Source organism: Neofelis nebulosa, chromosome 3, assembly GCF_028018385.1.
Source record: "Neofelis nebulosa isolate mNeoNeb1 chromosome 3, mNeoNeb1.pri, whole genome shotgun sequence".
NCBI classification, from domain to species: domain Eukaryota; kingdom Metazoa; phylum Chordata; class Mammalia; order Carnivora; family Felidae; genus Neofelis; species Neofelis nebulosa.
Window position 1 is genome coordinate 73878168 of NC_080784.1, and position 23162 is coordinate 73901329.

The 23162-nt window shown below is 36.4% G+C and overlaps 1 pseudogene; it reads left to right on the forward strand.

The window, feature by feature from the left end:
- Positions 1–714: 714 nt before the first annotated feature.
- The window catches only part of LOC131507997 (tigger transposable element-derived protein 1-like), a 90762-nt pseudogene continuing 68314 nt past the window's right edge, over positions 715–23162 (forward strand).

A 23162-nucleotide genomic window follows, 5' to 3' on the forward strand; every position in this document is an offset into this window, starting at 1 on the left:
AATTCCACTGTATTTTCTATTACATGTGCTTCTATAAACTCACAAATATATAAATGTTAGCATGATTAACATTTTTGAACTATTTCCACAAGCCTTGCTAATTTTATCTAAGTGAAGAGAAATAGGTTGTTTGAAAAGCATCAATAAAAATGTTATTTGCTCACAATTTTAAGTGACATAGAATCTTATTAATCAATAAAGTAAGTGAAATTTATTTGCAAAGCCTTCATTAGGGGGAGTGCCTTGTTGAATACATGAGATTCCCAAATAATGTGTTAGTATTTTATATAAATAGGAGAAAAGAGTTTAAATGTGTTTGGAAAATTCATTCTCTCATGAAATTTAAGTATTCTACCTGATGCTTTAGTATTTTGTTTAGCAGATTTTTGTCCTTAATTAACATGATATAAAAGTTTAGGCTAACCTCTCTTCCAATTATCCTGAATTCTAAATCTGTAGAATTGAATGGAAAGTCAGAAAATGAATACTGTTTTGGTTCAGTTATAATTTCCATCAACATCAGGAGATACTGGGTGAACTGAAAGGCCATGCAGGATGGGGAAGCACCCAGGAGAATGCAGAAACCCACAGCACAACTGGGTGGAAGTGTGGGCCTGGATAGTGCGGCCAAAGCTCTGAAACCACTGTTCTGGTGGACTAGGGTGATGGACAGAGGGCTTTGGATCACACAGGCAATCACTGGGGGCACATAGCATGCATGGACGCAGCAGCATGCCTCCCCCGGAGAGAGAAGAACAAAACACAGGGGCTAACGTGGAGCCTGCTGGCTACAGGTCTGGCGGCAGGAAGCTGGGTACCCACACATGGGGCTGGGATTCAAGGCAAGACCACCACTCAGCCGTTGAGGGAAACAGAGAATGGCACAGCAGGGGTCTGAAGGTTCTGGGAAGTTCAGTTCGGAAATGTTATCAGAACTAGCACACAGAGTGAGCACCTGATTGGCTCCCAGTGTGTTTAGTGCCAGATCATAGCATTAAGTAAATCCTTCTGGCCTGAAATCAGAAATGATTCTAGCAGTTGGGGGTACGCTAAAACTGTAAGCGGATTCAAGAAAGCAGGAACTTAGTGGAGATTTTTAGTGTGTACTTTCAGATTTATATTAGGTCCTTGAAAAAAAAAAAAAAAACTATGCATCACCTCTGACTTGATTTTTCCAGTTCAAGATGAGATTATTTTTGTGCACATGTCTTAGGGGGATGTTGAAGGAATTTAATGTGATTATGGTGCTAGAGTGTTTTGCACCTGTTTTTTAGATTGGAAAGCCTCACAGTCAAAGCTTGGTTTAAACAAGGCTTAACTGGAAGCAATGTGGGTGAGTGTGTGCTATTGTGAAATATGCCATCCTTAGTTTATACACACACGAGCACACAGAGACACGCTCTACACAAGCACACTCTCCTTTGTCTGTACAGAAAAATATATGTTTGTTTAAATTGAGTCTGTATGCGTACGTACATCGTGAAAGCCAGCTCTCACGCAATGTGGACAAATGCAACAAGTTCCTAAAATTAAATAAACAGAAAGAGAAGCGTTTACTTTTGTCCAAAGCTCAAAGCAATCCCTTCTTAGCCTTTTACAGGAAAGAGGCCAGAATTCAATAGCAAGTCTTCTACACAGTTTATTAAAGTAGAGGATAAAACACTTCCTCCAATCAGGGAGAAAAATTGAGAGCGAAAAAATATAAACTCTCACAAGAGCTGCCTGGGATCCTTAATGGAGAGTAAGTGTTCCCAACATCTGGGGCAGAAATAAAAGTCATTTCTACAGCATGAGAAATGGAAACAGGCTCATTGCATTGAAATTCCCCTTCCTTTTCTGCATGCCTTGTGGGAGACCGAACATCCACTTTTGTTTCTCCCCTGGTTCATCTTTCCACTTCCATCATGCTTTACAAAAAGAACTATAGTTATTATAAATTTCTTACGTGCTCAATTACCCTTTGACTTATCTTCCATTTATTCTTTTTTTAGATCTGCCAGTTTTCTTTCCATCATTTCTATTGCTTTTAACTTGTTGTTGTAAAGTAGAATACCACTCATTATTTTTTCCCCTCTATCTCCTCTCTCTCTTTCCCTCTCTCCCCCTCTCTTTCTCACCCTCTCTCTTTCCCACTCCTTGTCTCTCCTTCTCTACCCCTCTCTTTCTGTGTCTCCCTCTTCTCCTTTACTCTCTCTCTCTCTCTCTCTCTCTCTCTCTCTCTTGCTGTGTGTGTGTGTGTGTGTGTGTGTGTGCACGTGTCTTTCTCCTTCCCTCTCATCAATTAGAAAAGATGTTATATTAGCTAGCCACACTGTTTTGGACCATGGTTTCTTCATAGAAGCAATGCGATGCATTTACTTTCCTTTGGGCAGGCCTCTACTTCTACTAGACATTTGAGATTTCTTCTTCACCAGCTCCTTATGGAATTTAATTTTTATTGTCTACATATATAGTTTTTAGAACCTTCACTTGAGATTGAGACTCTTTTGGTTGGTTTCTCAGAATAAGATCCAATAATCTAATATGCTTAAGAACCAGTACACCTGCAACCCCCTGATTTCCCTTCTTTTCTAGCCTTGGATACTGCTCCTTCTCACACTCCACGTCCTGGGAAACTCCTGAAAACACTCTTGGTACTGAGAGAATTCAATCCCTCTCAGTTTCAACCATGTGAGTTATTTTCAGATCTGCCCACCAGACTCAAGGTTGTCAACAGAATTTTTTAATTCCACATTCCCGGTTTTCTAAACGTTATTTTCCTCTGTGTTCCACTAAAATTTCAAACTTAATATGTTCTGAACAGTAGCTTTCAAACTTTTTAAAAACAGACTCCTTTTTACAACATGTCTTAAATGGGAACCCAATATTTTATCACTTTAAAGTTAACAGAGCAGCAAACACTTATCCTTAAATGTGACAATTGGGTCATTTTGTTACATACATACATACATATATACATAAAAAGCTGTGGTTAACAGTTGGGTTGCATTTCTGTACCATGGTCTAAATTCAGAAAAAGACATTGAAAAGCAGCAAATTCTCAGCAATTCTTTTGTAAGAATTTTGAATTTGAGTACATAGACAAACAAGTTCTGTGCAATGAGTGAGTCAGCACAGAGGCTCCTATTTATGCCATCGGTGTCCACCAATGAGATAAAATTTATCTATTGCACATTTAAGTGAGTGTGTTGTTTTATATTAAAATGTGTCCATAGCTAATTTTTAAATTATGTTCTGTGGCTTTCAGAAATCCTGACATGCTTCTAAGGAACTATGATAATCCATATAGCACAGTTTAAAACTTGTTCTTCTATTTTATACTATGTTCACCATTTCTCATCAAAAACTGTTCTCTCGGGGCGCCTGGGTGGCGCAGTCGGTTAAGCGTCCGACTTCAGCCAGGTCACGATCTCGCGGTCCGTGAGTTCGAGCCCCGCGTCAGGCTCTGGGCTGATGGCTCGGAGCCTGGAGCCTGTTTCCGATTCTGTGTCTCCCTCTCTCTCTGCCCCTCCCCCGTTCAGCTCTGTCTCTCTCTGTCCCAAAAACAAAAAAACAAAAAAACAAAAAAACAAAAAAAAAACTGTTCGCTCATCCTAATATTTATATCATTTTGGTAAAATGATGACTGCTTCTTATTTTTTCTTCACATATAATCACAAATCCTCCTAGTGCTAATGTCAGGGGTATTTGAATTTCATTCGGTTCTTTCTTTTCTACTGAATTGCTACTGCCCTTGTCTACACCTGTATTAACTCACATCTGGATTTTCAAAATAGTTTCTTACATGGCCTTCCTATCCGCTACCATCTTTTTGTCCAATTTATCCAGCACTCTGACACCTGATAAAAATACTACAATTCTCACATCAGTCCCTTACTCAAAAAATATCAATAGCCCTCTGCTGTCCAGAAAATAAATGCCAAATACTTCTGCTCAGGTACTCATTATTCAGTTACTCATTATTTAAATCTTTTACTCTTCACAACCTCAACAGTAGACACACAAATAAACACACACATGCACACACACAAACCCTAACTGAAACATTTCTCCACCTCACTCCACATCTATCACACCCATATCAAAATCCATTCTGAGAACGTCCTTTATGACTTCCCTAACTACTCATAATAACTTTATTTTCTCTCATCTCTGATTTCTCTTGCCCTTGAGGTCAATACTATGTGAAGGGCAGATAATTATATACTGTTGACTCGTTCTCACTATTTTATATATGCACATCTCCTTCAAACTAGATGGCATGTCTTTTGAAAAAAAGGACCTCTATTTTCTTCATCTCTCCTCATTCTCCACCTCACACACACTCACAATGACTAAAATAGGCTGGTTTGAGGAGTAATCTTTCAACATCACTTGACTATTATCATTTTTCAGTCTTCTTATTGAATACTTAATTCTTTTATTTTCGCCTTTCCATGAACTTTTTTGTTTTTCATTACCTGTGTGATTTTCTCAGGAACTGTGTATACTCAGTGTGGATAACTCACTTGGCCATATTAAATTTAACTCAAGCCTTGGTATGGGAAAGGACTTTCAACACTAGCAATTATCAAATTCCCTAGTAGGGTAGATAGTATACAGCATCCTGAATCAGAACAGAATATTTTAAAATTAGGCAATACTCTGGTTTCTCTTCAGATCATATAAATCTTTCGCCTTTTACTAAAATTAGGCAATACCTTTTACACACACACACACACACACACACACACACACAGAGTGATGTGTGTGTGCCCCTAGGCAGATCTTTTGTCCTATTCATATACAGAGAACCAATACCTGAAAGGGTTACTAATGTGCTCTTGGCATATATCTTGAATGGGGTGAAATGAAGAAAAAATATGAGAGAATTTAAATTAAAAGAACAAAATATTTGATTACATTAACATTCAAAAATTTTATTCAGCAAAAATATCAAAATTATAATTTAAATCAAATAACAATCAGATTTAGATTACTTCTTACTCCCTCCCTTGAATCAGCCCTAGAGAAACCACAGAAAACAAGAATCAAGCTGAAAAAATTATTCAAAACCTTTGAGACCTCCCGGAAGACTGATAGCATCTTGGAAGGAAAGAAGGAAGCTTTAGCATCTGGCTACGAACATCCAGGTTTGAGGGAATACACTGGAGGAAATACATTAAGTTTTTTTCTTCTCTTTACATTGCTTTCGACAATTATTACCTGCCCCATAGTCACAGGAATTCCCTGAAGTCTAGGCAACCCGGTTTTGAGGAAAGGGACGAATGTGGAAGAGAATTCAATGGTAGCACAAAAATCCCGCTGGGGCCAGGAGCTGGCAGAAACAGGTGTAGGCACACTGGCTACCCTCAGGCATTCATTATTTGCCTCCTTTCCCTCCAAACAGTAAGGTTCACCTCACTCCAAAGAAATGACCCCTTCTAAAGCTGCCTCCATCTAAGGGGGTTTTAAAGGTGAATCTTTTACATATAATGGCCCACCTAGTGGCTCTGTAGTGCCTGGATGTGCTGGTTTCCCCTCCTGCCCTTTCCTGAAACTCAGAGAAAACAGGTTCTTCCAGGGCTTCGGTATTTCCCCATTACACATTACAAGTCAAAGCAGGAATCCATTTTAAGAGAACATGAACATACAAGCCAACATGGCTAGACTCTTAAAGCAATCCTTTCAACAAATAAAGCAAAACCAACAATGAATAGAAAAACAATTTTAAGCAATCATGATAAATGCTCTCAGAAATATTAAAATGAATGTTTAGTAATATTTAGTGGGATGAAGTCATAAACAGAAAGCAGAAATGTTAGGTCTGGAAAATAAAACAGTTTCAATGGTTTAAGAAAAATAAATAGTAGTGTAGAAATAGCTGAGAAATCAACTAGCATGCCTGTAGATTCTACTGAAGAAAACTTCCTGAGGATAGCATGAAAGGCAAAAGGGAAATAAAATATAAAAGAAAAATGAAGAGATATGGAGGAGAGAAACAAAACTACCAACATACGGAAAATAGAAATATTATAAAAATATAAAATAAAAATAGGAATTTTAATGATATATAAGGACATCAGAAAGTTCTAAAGGCTTTCCACAAATAAATAAGAATCAGACTTATGTGAGACTTCTTAACACTACTTTGATGACAAGAAGATAATGGAGTAATATTTTTAAGTGCTTAAATAAATCAACTTTAAACCTATAATTTTTATAATTTTTCTTTATGTTTATTATGAGAGAGAAAGAGAGACTGAACAGAGGAGGAGCAGAGAGATAGGGAGACAGAATCAGAAGAAGGCTCCAGGCTCTGAGCTGTCAGCACAAGCCCGACGTGGGGCTCGAACTCACAAGCATGAGATCATGACCTGAGCTGAAGTCAGACGCTTAACCGACTGAGCCACCCACATGCCCCTGAACCTATAATTTTTAAATCAACCAGACTGCCTTTTAAATGTGAGGCAAACACATAGCAAGACTACCTTTCCCAGCTTTCTTTGAGGTAGGGTGTAAGTATGTGGTTATATTTTGGCCAAGGGAAAATGGGAAGAAGTATGCCACTTCCAGGCCTAACTCATAAAATATGTGATCCTTCTATCCCCTATATGTTGGTAATATTGATGGCCAAAGCAATTTGGGAGCTATGTATTGGCACATTAGAATGTGAATTCAAAGTGCCAAATTTCTGTATCACATTCCCTTCAGTTAAAATACCTTAAAAAAATACCTAATTGGTTTCTCTTTTCCTGATTGGACCCTGATGAATATACCTGGCAAACAGGGGCCCCTTCAGCATTCCAGGGCCAAGTACAAAGGATACCAGTAGATTGCTACATAGCTTCTCAAGAGTTGATGTTAATAACGCTGGTCAAGAAAAGATCACTCATTGGGCAGAATGGAGAGAACACAATTCACTGCTTAGGAAATGAATCAGCAGAATGATGTTCATGAATTTTCTAACTTAAGTCTCTGACCAAGTTGTATCACTGTACAAATCCATGGATTTGTACGAGGCCTCTAAGTATTACACAGCTGTTGTTCCCAAACAACTGTAAAAAGTTACCATCTCAATCCAGACCACTGTCTAGATCACTGTCCCTCACTGACAAGGTTGCTTTCAGACTGGCATTATAACAAGGGGAAGTGACTTCCCCTGAAAGGCAGAACTACAGAGGGTCTAGCAATACCCAGGCTTGGCATATTCTTTTTCTGTGCAAGCAGAACAGGTGGGGAATCCACACTTTCCCTTATCTTCTGCTGGGCTTGGTTTTGTGAGTTTCCTTTTTTCCTTAAAGAAAGATGGTTCTTCAATCTGTTCTACTTGATGTTTCGCTATCTATCCTGAATCTTGACACATGACACATGAAGACCCAAATAGGGCCAAACTTACATGACTGGCATATCCAAAATCATTAATAATTAGATATCTGAAATTATAATAAGAGATTACTTTAAACCTATAGAATTGTCAAAAATTAGAAAGCTTGATAATGTTAAGTGTTGGTGGGATGTGCGGATACAACTATCGTGCATATACAGTAGGAGTAATGTGGAAATGCTTAGTCAAATTAAGCACACACATTCTCCATATCCCACCCTCTCCTGGGCATTTACTCTGAGAAATGTTCACATAGACCCTTCAGAGGACACATGTAAGTATAGTTATCACAGTGCCATTTGAGATGACAGGGAGTAGGAGAATCTAGAGTGTCCATAAAAAGACAGTAGATAGGTAAAATGCAGTGGAAATACATCATGGATTATTGTGCACTAGTTAAACAGATCAGAGTAGGTGTGTGCATAGCAATATGGACGTATCTTGAAAACACTAAGCTCAGGGAGAACTTTTAACTATATGGCATGATACTGTTTATTTAAACTAAAATATGTATGCACACAATATATATTTTGCAAAAAACATACAAAGAAATATATACTTAATAAACACATTTGAATTGTTGTCAAAGTGAGCAGGGTAGATAGTTAAGGAAAAAAGGTAAAATAGATTACATAAAGAAGTAAAACAGAGTGGTCTGGTGTGGCCACAAACTGACACGGCACCTGGAACCGAGGAAGTATGATTAACTCAATCCCACACAATTATGTTCCAAAACAAAAGCAAACACACAACCATAAATGCACACATATTGTGGACAATTATGTGCTAATTCATTTAAAAATCTAGTTTAAATAAATAGCTTTCCAGAAAAATATTTTTAATGTTAAAACTCAGGAATAAGTATAAAATTGGAACAGTCAATATAATTGAAAGAAATTAAAAATACTCACCAAATGCTATCTTCTCCCTAAACTCTAGGTTAAGGCAGTTCTGGAGATAAGTTTACCAACTTTCAAGAAACAGTTAATTTCTCTCTAATACAAGTGTTTCAGTAAACAGTAGAAGAGAAAAACTTCTCAGCTCATTTTATGTCTTCTATAACCTGAATTCCTAAAGTAGATAAAAGCACTAATTGAAAATAAGGAAAATGTTGGAGTTTTAGATCTATAATTTTGTTATTTGCTTCTACGTATTGGAGGCAATGTTGACTCTGTCACCCTGGGTCCCTGAGTGACCATACCCCCTGGAGTTGAATGTGCTTTGTGTGAGGAAGAAAATATTTTTTTTGTGTGTTAAATTAGTGCTGTTTGTGGATTATCTATAACTTCAGCTTATGTTACCTTAATACAGAAAATTTTATATTGTGGTAAAGGAATAACAGAAAAGGAAGCTATAGCAATCATAAACATATGTGCACCTAATGATATACTTCCTAAATATATAAAACAACAACTGCAGAACTGAAGGAAAAGAATAGATAAAACAATGGTACCTGGAGATTTCAGTCCATTCCACTCTAAAACTGAGGCAAAAAATAGCAGACCTATAATCAGTAAACTTGAACTACTTGTCATTGTTGGCCTTGTTAGATATATACACCTAACAAAAAAATTCTCATTCAATTTAATCATTTTAAATCACTGATTCATTTTAATCACACAGGAAATATTTTATGAAGTGAGTGAAACATTAAACTACTGAGAAAGCTTTAGTTATTCCCCAAATCAAAGTGCCATGTTAGAGGTTGCAATTCACGGTGTGCACATTGTTAATGTTTTCAAGTTAAGAGATTTATTATTAAGTTTTTTAACTCTAAAAATTATATCAACAAAATTTTTTTCTAATAAATTAGTATATTATGATAATTTTTAGATAGAAGGAAGTAAACTGCTTTGTTCTAATATTATATATGTACACATTCCAATATTATAATATACACATTTGATAAACAAAAGACATTGTTGATCTAACATCTCAATCTGTGCTTCTAAACAAAGAAATTGCATTTTAAATTAATATACTAATTACCATATCTTAAAAAAATTTTAGAAGCCTCCATTGTTCTTAGCACAGTGTCAAAATTTGATATTTAATATTGTAGCTCATACACTCTTCTACCTTAGTTGTGTTATAATTACATTGCTGAATTTTAAAATTAACTATATAAGTACTTTAATAATACAAAGCATTATTTAGTGGCTAAGGTATATTTTTTTTTCATTTTTAAAGTGTTATATGTAAATACATTAGGAATTACTCTGTAACAGTTTGATTAGTATAGCATAGCAATATTTGCTTGTTATTATGATTACTTCACTATTTAAAATAAAACTGCTTTCAAATTAAATAACTTTAGAAGCATATTATTTTAAAACGCTATAAAATTTAAGATAAAACACTACATTGTTAAATATCACTTCACTGCAGATGTCAAGATTAAAGAAAAGCAGAAGTGTTAGAATAGAATTATAAGAATATTATTCTGTGTCATTAAAAGACATTCTGGAGAAATTTGATGAAATGCCAGGGGAAAATAAAATAGAATTCAGAGCTATTATCTTCAGCAAACTATAGCACAGTTATGTCACTGATAGAGTAAAATGTAAATTTACCCACTACCTCCATACCAACTATATCTAATGAGTTTTGAGAAAAACTGAAAGGAAAAAAAAAATGAGTGACCTATTTACACCAAAGTACTTTCTCCTGTCCAGATACATAACCATGTAACTGGGATTTTCAACTAAAAGACAGTCTTGTTGAAAGTTCTCCATCGCAAGTTAGAAGTAATAACATCTTGGGGCACCTCGGTGGCTCTGTTGGTTTAATATCCAACTTCGGTTCGGGTCACCCCTGTGAATCCAGAGTCACTAGAGCAAAATAAATGCTTATCTTTGTGTAACACTGAGATTATGTGGTTGCTTATTTCAAGAAATGCTTAGCCAATACCAAACAAAAACTATATCAAAATTTGATGATGGTATAGGAAAACAGTTGTGCAGAATACAAAAATCAACAACAAACAATATAACATATTTGCAGGCAATAAATTATAAAAATGAATAATTTAAATAGAAGATATGATATATTAAATTTATTTTGAAAATGTGAAAGATTCTAAATATTTCTCAATTTTGTAGATACAATCCCTGAGCAAAGTAATGTGAAAGAGATCATAATTAGAGTTAGACTTATAACTTCCAAAATACAAGTGGCTCCATCTGAGAATAATGTGAAGAATTTTGCCTAATAACACAACAGAAGCAGGATTGTACACATTTATGTAAACATTTACAAAAACCTTATCTAGATAAAAATATAAGAAAAAATTGAGGAACCAGGAACATGCCAATGCTGTTAACATACTGTAAAAAATTAATAGAATGAAAAGTTATCATAAAAACCGTTATGGCATTTTGTATTTCTTGGTGAGTGCGCCCTTTAAATGTTTTTTATAAATCCAGGAGAAAGAATATCTTTTTTGTTTCTAGCTTTATTGAGATCTAGTTGACAAAATTGTATATTGTACAACTTAATGTTTTGATATACGTATGTGTCAACCAGGCTCATCAACTATAACAAATGTGCTACTCTGGAGGGGGATGTTAATGGGGAAAGCTGTGCATGTGGGAGGACAGAGAGTATATAGGAAATCTCTGTACCTTCCTCTCAATTTTGCTGTGAACCTAAAACTTCTCTAATAATATATAATATATATATATATATTACATATTATATATATAGTCTTAAGATTAAAAAAAGTAAAATCCAAAAAGATTATCCTAGGAGGGCTGACTTAATGAAGTAAGCTCTTTAAAAAAGGGATTTAGAAGTCAGAGATGGTAGAAGTCAGGGAAAGAGAAGAGACAGCAGATATACTCCTACAGATTCTTTTTGTTGTTGTTTATTTTTGAGAGGGAGCACACACATCAGTGGGGGGGGGGGGGGCTCTCATGAACCGAGAGATCATAACCTGAGCTGAAATGAAGAGTCCAATGCTTAACTGACTGAGCCACCCAGGCGCCCTTACTCTTAAAGATTCTAAAGAAACAAACCATCATGACAAGTAAGAGCCATGTGGCAGGGAATGGGGCTGACTTTAGAAGCTGAGAGCCTCAGTCTCTTGACTGTAGGAAACTGACAACAACCAACAACAAGTGAGGTCGGAAGTGTCCTGAGCTCTGCATGAGAACACAGCCACAGCTAATACCTTGATTTTTTCCTCGAGGGACCCTGAGTGGAGGACACAACTAACCTGTGTCTAGATGACCAAATATGAAATTTGTGAGATAAGAAATTTGTGTTGTTTTAAGACACCTTAAATGACAACAACAACAACTTTGGCTATTTTTCCCCATTGAGGTAAAATTGACAAAAATTGTATGTACGTAGGGTGCACAACTTGGTATTTTTATGTAAGTATACACTGTTAAATAATCACCACCACCAAGCTAAGTAGTATATCCATCACCTCACATGGTTATCATTTTCCTTTTTTTTTTCTTTCTTTCTTTCTTTCTTTCTTTCTTTCTTTCTTTCTTTCTTTCCTTCTTTCTGTGGTGAGAACACAAAAACTTAGAACTTAAGATCTACACTCTTAGTAAATTTCAAGTATACATTGCATGTATTCTTAACTATAGTCAGATTGCTGTACATTAGATCTCCAGACTTTATTCATCTTGTGTAACTAAAACTTTGTGCCCTTTCATCAATATCTGCATGCTTTGTCCTCTCCCAATCCTGGTAACCAGCATCCCACTCTCCACTTTTATGAGTCTGACTATTTTAGATTCCTCATATAAGATCATACAGTATTTACCTTTCTGTTCCTGGCTTGTTTCACTTAGCATCATGTTCTCCAAGTCCATCCGTGTTTTTCCAAAAGGTAGAATTTCATTTTTTAAAGGCTGAATAATATTCCATTATATATATATATATATATATATATATATATATATATATATATACATACATAGCACATTTTCTTTATTCATTTCATCTGTTAATAGATATGTAGGCAGTTTCCATCTCTTGGCTATTGTGAATAATGCAATGAACATGGGAGTGCAGATATCTCTTCAAGGTACTGATTGCATTTTTTTGGATGCATAGCCAGAAGGAAGATTGCCAGATCATTAGGTAGTTCTATTCTTAATTTTTTGAGAAAACTCCATACTGTTTTCCATAATGACTGATTTACATTCCCATCAACAGTATACAATGGTTCCCTTTTCTCCATATCTTCATCAGTACATGTTATCTGTTGTCTTTTTGATAATAGCCACTAACAGGTGTGAAGTGATATCTCATTGTGGTTTTGATTTCATTTTCCTAATGATTAGTGATGTTGAGCACATTTTTGTGTACCTGTTGGCCATTTATATCTCTTCTTTAAAGAAATATCTATTTAGATCCTAATCCATTTTTAAGGGGGTTATTTGTATGGGGTTTTTTGCTATTGAGTTGTAGGAGTTCCTTACATATTTTGGATATTAACCTCTTGTCCCAGATATGTGGTTTGTAAATGTTTTCTCCCATTTTATATGTTGCCTTTTCACTCTGTTGGTTGTTTCCTTTGCAGTGCAAAAGTTTTTATTTTTATATAGTCCCATTTGTCTATTTCTGCTTTTGTTGATTTTTTTTGGTGTCATATCTATAAAAATCACCCAGACCAATGGTAAGAAGTTTTCTAGGTTTTCTTAGAGTAGTTTTCCAATTGTAGACCTTATGTTTAAGTTTTTAATCCATTTTGAATTGACTTTTATATATGGTATAGGACAAGGGTCTAATGTCCTTCTTATATATATGGAAAAACAGTTTTCCCCAGACTCAGTTATTGAAGAGACTATCCTTTCTCTGCTGTGTGTTTTTGCCACCTTGGTAAAGATCAGTGGACCATACATGTGTGGATTTATTTCTGGGTTCTATATTCTTTTCCATTGGTATATATGCCTATTTTCATGCTGGTATATCACTGTTCTGATTGCTGTAGCTTTGTAATGTATTTTCAAATCAAGAAGTTTGATTCTTTCAGCTTTCTTCTTCTTACTCAAGACTGTTTTGGCTCTTCAGGGTCTTTTGTACCTCCAAATGAATTTCATGATTGTTTTTTCTATTTCTATAAAGAATACCATTGGGTTTTGATAGGGATTGCATTGAATCTTCAGATCACTTTGAGTAGTACGGATATTGTAGCAACATTAATTATTTCATTCTGTGAATACAGGATGTCTTTCCATTTTGACTTGTGGTTTTTTTTAATCTTCTTTATTAGTGTTTTATAATTTCCAGTATAACATAGTTATTTAATTTCCACTTACCTGAATTTTTCTATTACTTATTGTTACTGATTTTGGGTGTATTCCATTCTGGTTGGATTAATTTTGATCTTCTTAAATGTCTTAATACATGTTCTGTGACCTAACATGTGATCTACCTTTGAGGATGTTCCATGTGCAATTGAGAAGAATGTATTCTTCTGCTGTGAGGGGAAAGTTCTGTACGTGTCTGTTAGGTGCATTTGGTCTATGATGTCAAGTCAGTTGTTTCTTTACTGACTTTATGTCTGTATGTTCTATACATTTTTGAAAGTGGGTCATTGAAGTCTCCTACTGTTATTGTATTGCTGTCAATTTCTCCCTTCAGATATGTCAATATCTGCTTTATATATTTAGGTGCTTTGATGTTGAGTGTACACATATTTATATTTGTCATACTCTTCTATTGAATTGACCTTTTATCATTATATAGTTACCTTCGTTGTCTCTAGAGACAGCTTTTGTCTTAAAGTCTTTTGTGTCTTATCTAATATAGTCATCCCTACAGGGGCCCTCAGTGATGAAGGTTGTTGGGATCCTCCTGTTCTCCTTATCCATCAGCGGGTGTGGGAGAATGCCAGTTCAGGCGCCCCTTTTAACATTGAGGCTATGCCAGCCTGAGATATAAGAGGACTACTATAAAATGCTTCTGAAGCAGGCTTCAGGCTCTGAGCTGTCAGCACAGAGCCTGACGCGGGGCTCGAACTCAAGAACCGTGAGATGGTGACCTGAGCTGAAGTCGGACATTCAACCGACTGAGCCATCCAGGCGCCCCATCATTGATATTCTTTATTGCTATCCAGTGAAACGTTGGTATTTGTTGAAAGGCATTTACTTGGCAATGTGAACCCACCATAGAATGTACGATAGAAAAACCAAGATGATACCATCAAGTTCTTAAAAGTTAATTTAGTTGAATACTTGGTCCTATTTTTAAAGAAGCTGATAGTAAGATATCAATTCTAGACTGCAAATAAGATATACTTTAGGAAATGTCCACTTGTGACTTTCTTAACTTAGTACCAATTTGACATGATATTTTAAGTAAAATTAATATTTTAAGCAAATTTATGATGAAAAAAAATCCAATATATATACTATCCTTTGAAACATTGAGAGGAATAAGAAACCATTTTAAGTGATATTGTGAAAGTATATTATTGAGGCTAAAACAAATTGATGCCAAATGTTTAGTTAGCTTTCAGACAGAAAATGCTGGAAAAAAAATGTTGAAATTCACTTCAACTACATATCCCAAGATCAGTTTATCATTAATCTAAAACTAAATTTTAAAATCAATTTATTTTTATATGTTGTATAATATTATATAATTTTTTAATGTTTATTTTTATTATTGAGATAGAGAGAGATACAGAGTGCAAACAGAGGAAGGGCAGAGAGAGAGGAAGACACAGAATCTGAAGCAGGCTCCGGCTCTGAGCTGTCAGCACAGACCCCGATGCTGGGCTCAAACCCATGAGCCATGAGACTGTGACCTGAGCTGAAGTCAGACACGCAACCAACTGAGCCACCCAGATGCTTCCAAAATTATACCATTTTTAATGTTATGTTTATGATCTGAAAAGGTATCATGGTCTTTTCATTTTATACATGATATATAATAGAATTATAATGAATGTAAGCTAGTGCAATAATATAAAAATTAACAGTTAAAATTAGTGAACATGGTAAAGAATATGTTATTGATGTACATCAATGTATAATGAACTTAAAAGAATATTGTTTTAAATTTTAGTAAGGATCCCCAATGAAGTATTTTACATATTTACTGCAATAGTTCACTAGAACTATTAAATATTTATGTAGGTTTCATTGTACCTAACGTTGCAAAACTGGTCCACAGTAGAGAACACAGCTCTCAAAAATATTATTGAAAAGGTACATAAGGTCTGCAATATCACAAGAAAGACTATTAAGATTCATTTATATCAAAAATCCAATAATGGAGCAATTAAGCATTGAAACTATCATAAAGAATTTTCTATCTACAAAAGCAGATGTATAACTCTTTTATGGTGATGATTATTATATCTAGACAACTTTGACTTTCTGATTACTGTGATTAAATTTTACATTAAAAAATGTATTTGTATTTCCAGAATTCTTTTCCATTTGTAACTGCTGTATAATAATTACACAATTGCTACAATCATACACAATTTATGTAATTATTATGTAAGTAATATACTGACTTAAGATATATTTTATTTGAGGAACAGGTGCTTTTTAAAAAATCACTCAAAAATGTCATGTGGGCTGATGAGCAGCTTTACTCATCAAATTTTGTCTTCATCAGGAATTATTTGCTTCTTAAGGAACAAAACTTACTCAACTAGTTTAAGTTAAAATGGAAAATTTTTTAAGGACAAGGGGATTTTTTTTTTTTAGAATGAAAGAACTGAAATCAAGCCCATCTTCATGAAAGCCTGGAACTAGGACCTGAAAGGCAATCAAATATCAAGATGCCCAGGGACTCTCTCTTTCTAAGGTCACATAGTCAATTATGTCTGTTCCACTGAATACCTTTCAACCCTCTTTCTCTTTGCAGACAAGCATTCTCTACTGTTCTTGTATGTACACAATTATGGCCAACTTAGTCACGAGTGGACACTTGTTATGTCTTCTTTGTCCCAGTTCCAAGGCTCTGGCTTGCCCAGCTTAAGTCAGCCAGCTCTGCCTGGGCAATGTGGGGAGGACTCACTCAGCCAGGACCATGAGGTCTCATTCCATGGGCAACACAGACAAATACAATGTTTCCCCCTTTATACATGTGGCATACATTGCAAGACCCCCAGTGGATGTCTGAAACTACAGATAGTACTAAACCCTGTATATACTATGTTTTTTCTTATGCATACTTACATATGATAATGTTTATAAATTAGGGACAGTAAGAGATTAACAATAATAACTAATAATAACATAGAAAAATTACAACAATATGCCGTAATCAAAGTTAAGTGAATGTGATCTCTCTCTCAAAATATCTTCCTGTCCCTATACTCACCTTCTTCTTGTGATGCTACGCAATGATAAAATGCCCCTGTGATGAGATAAAGTGAAGTGAATGGGGTAGGCATTGTGATGTCGCGTTAAGCTACGACTCACCTTTGAGGCATGTCAAAAGGACGATCATCTGCTTCCAGACTGCAGTTGACCTCGGGTAACTGGAACCACAAAAAGGAAAACCTCACACAAGGAGGGAGTACTGTAGCTCACAAATGAGTCCTAACTGCTCCATCTCTCATCACGGAGGCCTGTTTCCATGCCCTGTAAAACAGGCAGTCACCTCATCCTATACAAAATGAAAACCTTTTGAGCATTAACATTGGGTTTCTCATCTGGTCACCAGGATCTTTTTTAGCTCATGTAAACTCTGACATTTTTTTCAGTTTTTAGAGGGATTAGTATGGGTGAGGACATAAATAGGGCTCAATTCATGCTGGGAATCTAAAATTCCTAAAGATCCAGAACACTGTAAATGAAAGGAGGCCTTTCGTATGTAAAACTAATTTGACCTGATGCACCCCCTTAAAAGGGCCCCAGGGACCCCAAGAGGTACATAGACTACATGTTCAGAACCACTGATTTATATTATTTAATTTTCCAAAGGGTTTATATATTAAGAATAAAGAAATTTCGGGGCGCCTGGGTGGCTCAGTCGGTTAAGCGTCCGACTTCGGCTCAGGTCATGATCTCACGGTTCATGAGTTCAAGTCCCTCGTATGGCTCTGTGCTGATAGTGCAGAGCCTGGAGCCTGTTTCAGATTCTGTGTCTCCCTCTCTCTCTGACCCTCCCCCATTCATGCTCTGTCTGTCTCTGTCTCAAAAATAAACGTTAAAAAAATTAATAAAAAAGAATAAAGAAATTTCTTATGGAACCAAACAGCTGGAACAGGAAATGGAGGGAAGTCTATTGCATAAGCACGATTAGAGGGATGAGATTCAGGAGTTGAAACATGGCATCATTAAATTAAAGTTGTATTGGTCCTCATGGAACTATGCCTGAATCTATGCAAGACAGCCTGTAGATAGAATCTGAAATAGCTGTTTATATATGGATTCTGTTTGATGTGGGAGCCTTGCTGTCCCAAGACAAAGCATCATGCTTCTGTGCATGGAGGAGCCCAATATACACAGGTTTATCAGGAACATGAAGAGGTTTATCAGGAACACGAAGAACTAGAAACCTTGATACAGACAACATTCTCAACACCCAGGCAAGATGCTACCAGATGTAGTTGTGAGGTGCTCTCATGGACCATAAAGACAAATAAGCATCTGAGAAGAGTCAAAAGCAGTACATGGTATACAATACATTCAGGGTAAATGTACATTCATGTATGTGCCCAGAGATGCTCAGCAGTAATTCTATGAGAGATTTTAGGTAATGTGAAAGATGATGCATTGCCAGGTGAGTCCAAGAGCCAGGGAAATATTGGTGACACTTGATTTGTACTCTTGGCTGGCAAGTATTTTGTAAATAATCATCATCTACTTGAATACTTTACTTCTTTTACTTTCAAGACTCCAAGAGAAGTGTTTGATTGACACGGTATTTTTATATCAGTAATTTCAAATTTAATGTAGACTCAGCAAATTTGTGTTCTCTTAAAAATATGAAACAATTGTGATGCTACACTGTTCCATTTTCTAGGGGGTAACTAACAAGATTATGGTTTCTTCCACTAAACAGAAAACGAAGCAGAAAATGGGCCATACTTACTTCTTGATTTATTTTCCCTAGAATCAGTTCTTTTTTGAAAAATTTTTTTAATGTTTATTTATTTTTGAGAGAGAGAGAAAGACAGAGCGTGAGTGGGCAGGGAGTAGGAAGAGAGGGAGTCACAGAATCCGAAGCAAGCTTCAGGCTCTGAGCTGTCAGCACAGAGCCCGACATGGGCCTTAAACTCATGAACCACCAGATCATGACCTGAGCCAAAGTCGGACGCTTAACCAACTGAGCTACCCAAGCACCCCTAGAATCAGTTCTTATAATGAACCTTGAATTGCCCTTTTCCTGGAAGAAGTTGCATGATTTTCCAAAGTATTTTCTTTCTTTTTTAAAAAATGTTTATTTATTTATTTTGAGAGAGAGAGAGAGAGAGAGAGAGAATGCAGGAGAGGGACAAAGAGGGAAGGAGAGAGAGAATCCTAAGCAGGATCCTCCCTGTCAGTGTAGAGCCTGACACAGGGCTTTATCTCACAAACCATTAGATCATGACCTGAGCTGCACTCAAGAGTCAGAAGCTTAACCGATTCAGCCACCCAGGTGCCCCCACAATATTTTCAAGCTTAGCTTATAAGACTTCAGCAAGAGAGCCCCTACAAAGCTATAGAATGTATTAGGTATGAGTGAAATGCTTAATTAATGACTAACTTACATTCGTTGGAGAGCTCTTTTCCTACTAGGGAGAAAAACGCTTATTTCTTGTCCTTAGTTTTAGTCATCTTCATTGCTGAAACAACCCAAATTGTTTCTACTTGAAAACAATTTTCAAAGGCACGAGAGAAAATGTGTTGCCAAGGAGACTGCTGACATGCAGGGGAAGGAAGGCTTTGTGGTTATCTGTGACCCCGCAGCTATGATTTCTCCTGCCTCCAGCTCTTGACTTGCAGGAACTTGCAAAAGCTTCTCCCAGAGACTGTGGTCACCCAAAGACATTAGCAAATCCTTCATGGTCCTCAGATCAGATTTCATGCCAGTTTATCTCAGTCCAATAAATCTGATATATACCTTGAGTAACTTTCTTGGCAACATGAAGTCTCCCAGAATGAGCAAGCAGGGGGCCCAGTTTTACTATTTTACTTCATATGTGGTATATCATTTATTTGTAGTGATAATTTAGTTGGGAAAGAATGTGGAAGCAATACTTTGAGTTCTACTGGAGTTACCCGAGAACTTCAAGAGGCATAAACCTCAGTGACACCGTATCCTGAAAAATCATGGTGATCTTCCATTTTCATCAAATATTTTTTTTTAACGAAGCTCAAGGTTTTAAGTACGCTAGTATGGCTCCTTTTTAAAAATAATTACATTTTAGATATCACTTAGTTAACTCATCTTTTATTATTTCCATGATTACAAAACCTATAATTCCCAAAGAAATTGAAAACACCCAATATTCAACACACTGGTAATGTGTAGACGCTGCAAAGAGGAAGCGTTTGCCTAGGTAGCCTCACCAGGTGACAAATTTGAGAAAGAGGTAAAGAGTTCTGTCAGGTGTAGAGAGGTTCAGGTGGAATATTTATCTGAGGTAGCCAAAAGCTGAACATCCACAGGCAAATCTAAAATCACAACCTTGAAGAGGCACCTGGTGGCTCAGTTAGGTGTCCAATTCTTGATTTCAGTGCAGATCATGATCTCAGGGTAGTGGGATTGAGCCCTGCACTGGGTTCTGCTCTGGGCACGGAGCCTGCTTAAGATTCTCTTTCCTGCTACCACCCATTCTTGCTCTCTCTCTCAAAAAAAAAAGTCACAACCTTGAAGAGAAACCAAAGAGCATGGCCAAGTAAACTGTTCACGGTTTTTGGACCAATAACAAAGGCAAAACTAAAAGGAGAGAGATTAGCTGAGAGCAAGAATGCCTGAAGCATACCGTACTTGACTGAAATGATGTGCGGTCAACAACTATTGATGAATATGTCTACGTGTTGCTGGATGTGTCATATGAGGCAGGAGGGCGTCTGGTTACTGCTCTGCACAATCAGACAAGAATGAAGAGTGAGCTGCTCTAACATTTAGATTAAGTTGCGGAAGAGTTCTTTTTTTAAATCCTTTTTATTAGAGTTTTCTGGCTATGAAAGAAATGTCACTACACACTATGCAATTGTGTTCTGATGTGGTCAAAGGAACATCAAATACCGAAGTCAATTAACATTTCAGGATTCTATAATGAACCTAATTCAGAGTAGAAAACAAGTTTTGCAGTATTTTGGTATATTTTTCAGTGCCACGTACACTTCTTTTTATGTGATGTTTGGAGTATCACCAGGATCTGCCTCAATAAACTCATTGTGTATTAATAATAAATTTAAGAAACACTTTGTAATGGCAAAACAATTTGCTCTGAGCTTAGTTTTACATTACATCAATATGAAGCATTACTATAGAGAGAGAGAGAGACACAATAGCATGTTTCTTTTTTCAAAAAAAGGTCTCTACCAAAATCTAAAACTTATTAGATCAAATAGGTCATTAACTTCCAAAACACTCCTGGTACATTCTCCCTCTTTGAAGCTTTTTGTCCTAGAGGAACTCTGTGCATTATTTGCTCTGAGAGAGATGCTGAAATGCCTTCTACACTGGTTCCACACATGCTCACAAATACATTCTGGCTAAAACATATATATAATTACCAACTTTATGTGTCAATAACTGCCTCAAAATTATTAGACTAAATCCTCTATTATTAATGGCCACTTCCTATGCTTTAAGAAAAAAACCCGTAAAGTGTTGAACATAAAAAATATAGAGGCGTGTCTAGAATTTGAAAAATTAATTAAATGAATAAACAAATGAATGAAGAGCATACCTTCAAAAAATACTTATGGACTGACCGATTGTTTTACTCTAACAGTACTTCAGTCTTTGGGATTGTGTTTAACACATATGTAAACCTCATAATAAATCTTTTCTTTTTTTTAAGGTTTTTTGTCGGGGGGGGGGGGGAGCAGAGAGAGAGAGAGAGAAAATCTCAAGCAGGCTCCACACTGTCAGCACAGAGCCCAATGCAGGGCTCAGTCTCACAAACAACAAGATGATAACTTGAGCCTGAATCAAGAGTCAGACGCTTAACAGACTGAGCCACCCAGGCACCCCTAAATCTTTTCTAATACTAGGCCTGAAGTCATTGTTTAAATGTGTCTCAACTCAATCAAGACAATACAAACTACCATAGAAAGCCAAATATTCCTCACCTGAATGCATCCTCAGGATACTGGTAAAGGCTGAAGTATACTCACTATGAAAAACTGTATATACTTAATCTGAAGATTCTATGAGATCTAAATTCTAGAAAATCCCAGTTATCATTCAAAGTCCAAACACTCATTTACTCACTTCATTTTATTCACTCATAGCCAATAGCCCAAATGGACAAGGGCAGGTTGTCCTCCCAGAGACTTGACTATACCCTCCACGGAGCTGCTGTCTACCCGCTGTGTGATATCAGCAGTTACCCTTAAAGAAACAGGGCTCCAGGAAGGTACCCTTGTTTCTTGCCTTCATAATTACTACTACTACCTTCTTTATAGTGTGACCATCATGTTCTTTCTCTCCCCTGCTCTTCCCCCTGGTCATCAGTGAGCTTCCCATTCAAACTTTGGGGACCAAAACCTGCCACTCTCTGATAAATCTCACCATAGCCAGGATTTGCAGGTTTGTGCCACATATAGACAAAAAGAAGAAATTGCAATGGTTATACAGAGAAGCTTAAAAAATTTTTTCTTAAGGAAAACAAAATGTAGAATAGTTTCTGGTTGATTCAATAACAGCAATTTGGAAATGATCTTACCCACCAGCAGGGCTTTGATGGTGTCTCTTTCAAACTTGAAATGCAAAGTCTACAAGCCCTTTGTTTTTAGTTCTTATCACACTTTTAGCCCTTTAGATTATTTTCAACTTTGTGCTCTATATTAATGCTTTTCACCTGAAAAACTCGAATTTGTCATTTAAGACCCAAATAAAATGTCATCTATTTTTTCCTAAGTAAAGTTAATTGATCCATGCCTGTGCTTCCTTAGCTCTTCACATGTACCTCCATAACATGTGTTAACATGCACCTCTATGACATTGTGAATATGTATGTCCATGATGTAGGTTAGAATGTATCTCTACAGCATGAGTTAATGTGTACCTCCATAACGTGTTAATATGTACCTCAATGTTTTAGTCCACTGTGCTACTATAACAAAAATAACATAGACTAGGTGGTTTCTAAACACCATGAATTTACTTCTCACGGTCAAGGTACTGGGTAGTCCACGATGATGGTGCTGGCAGATTTGGTGTCTGGCGAGGGCTCACTTCCTGGGTCAGAGATGCTTATCTTTTTGCTGTGGCCTCACATGGCAAAAAAAAGTAGGGTAGCTCAATGGGTTTTCTTTCATAAGGGCATTAATCCCATTAATGAGGGCTCCACTCTCACAAACTAAGCACTTCCCAAAAGATTAGCTTTCAACATATGAATGGGGGGCGGACATGAATAACACGCATTAAAATGTATGTCTATAACATTTATGAATACGTACTCCTGCATTTGGATGGGTTTGCATTATTTAGTTCTTATAGACTGGCAGATTTTTTGCTTTAACTGTACTTTATGCCACTGAGAAAAAAACTCCTACCTTAAGCCACCTCATGCTACCTTAACTAATACATCTCTTTCATTCATTTTGTTTGTTGGGCATCTAATATGTTTTACGCACTGAAGATATAAATAAGACATGTAAAGAGCCTGCCTTCATAAAGCTTACATTGCAGAGAACAGAGA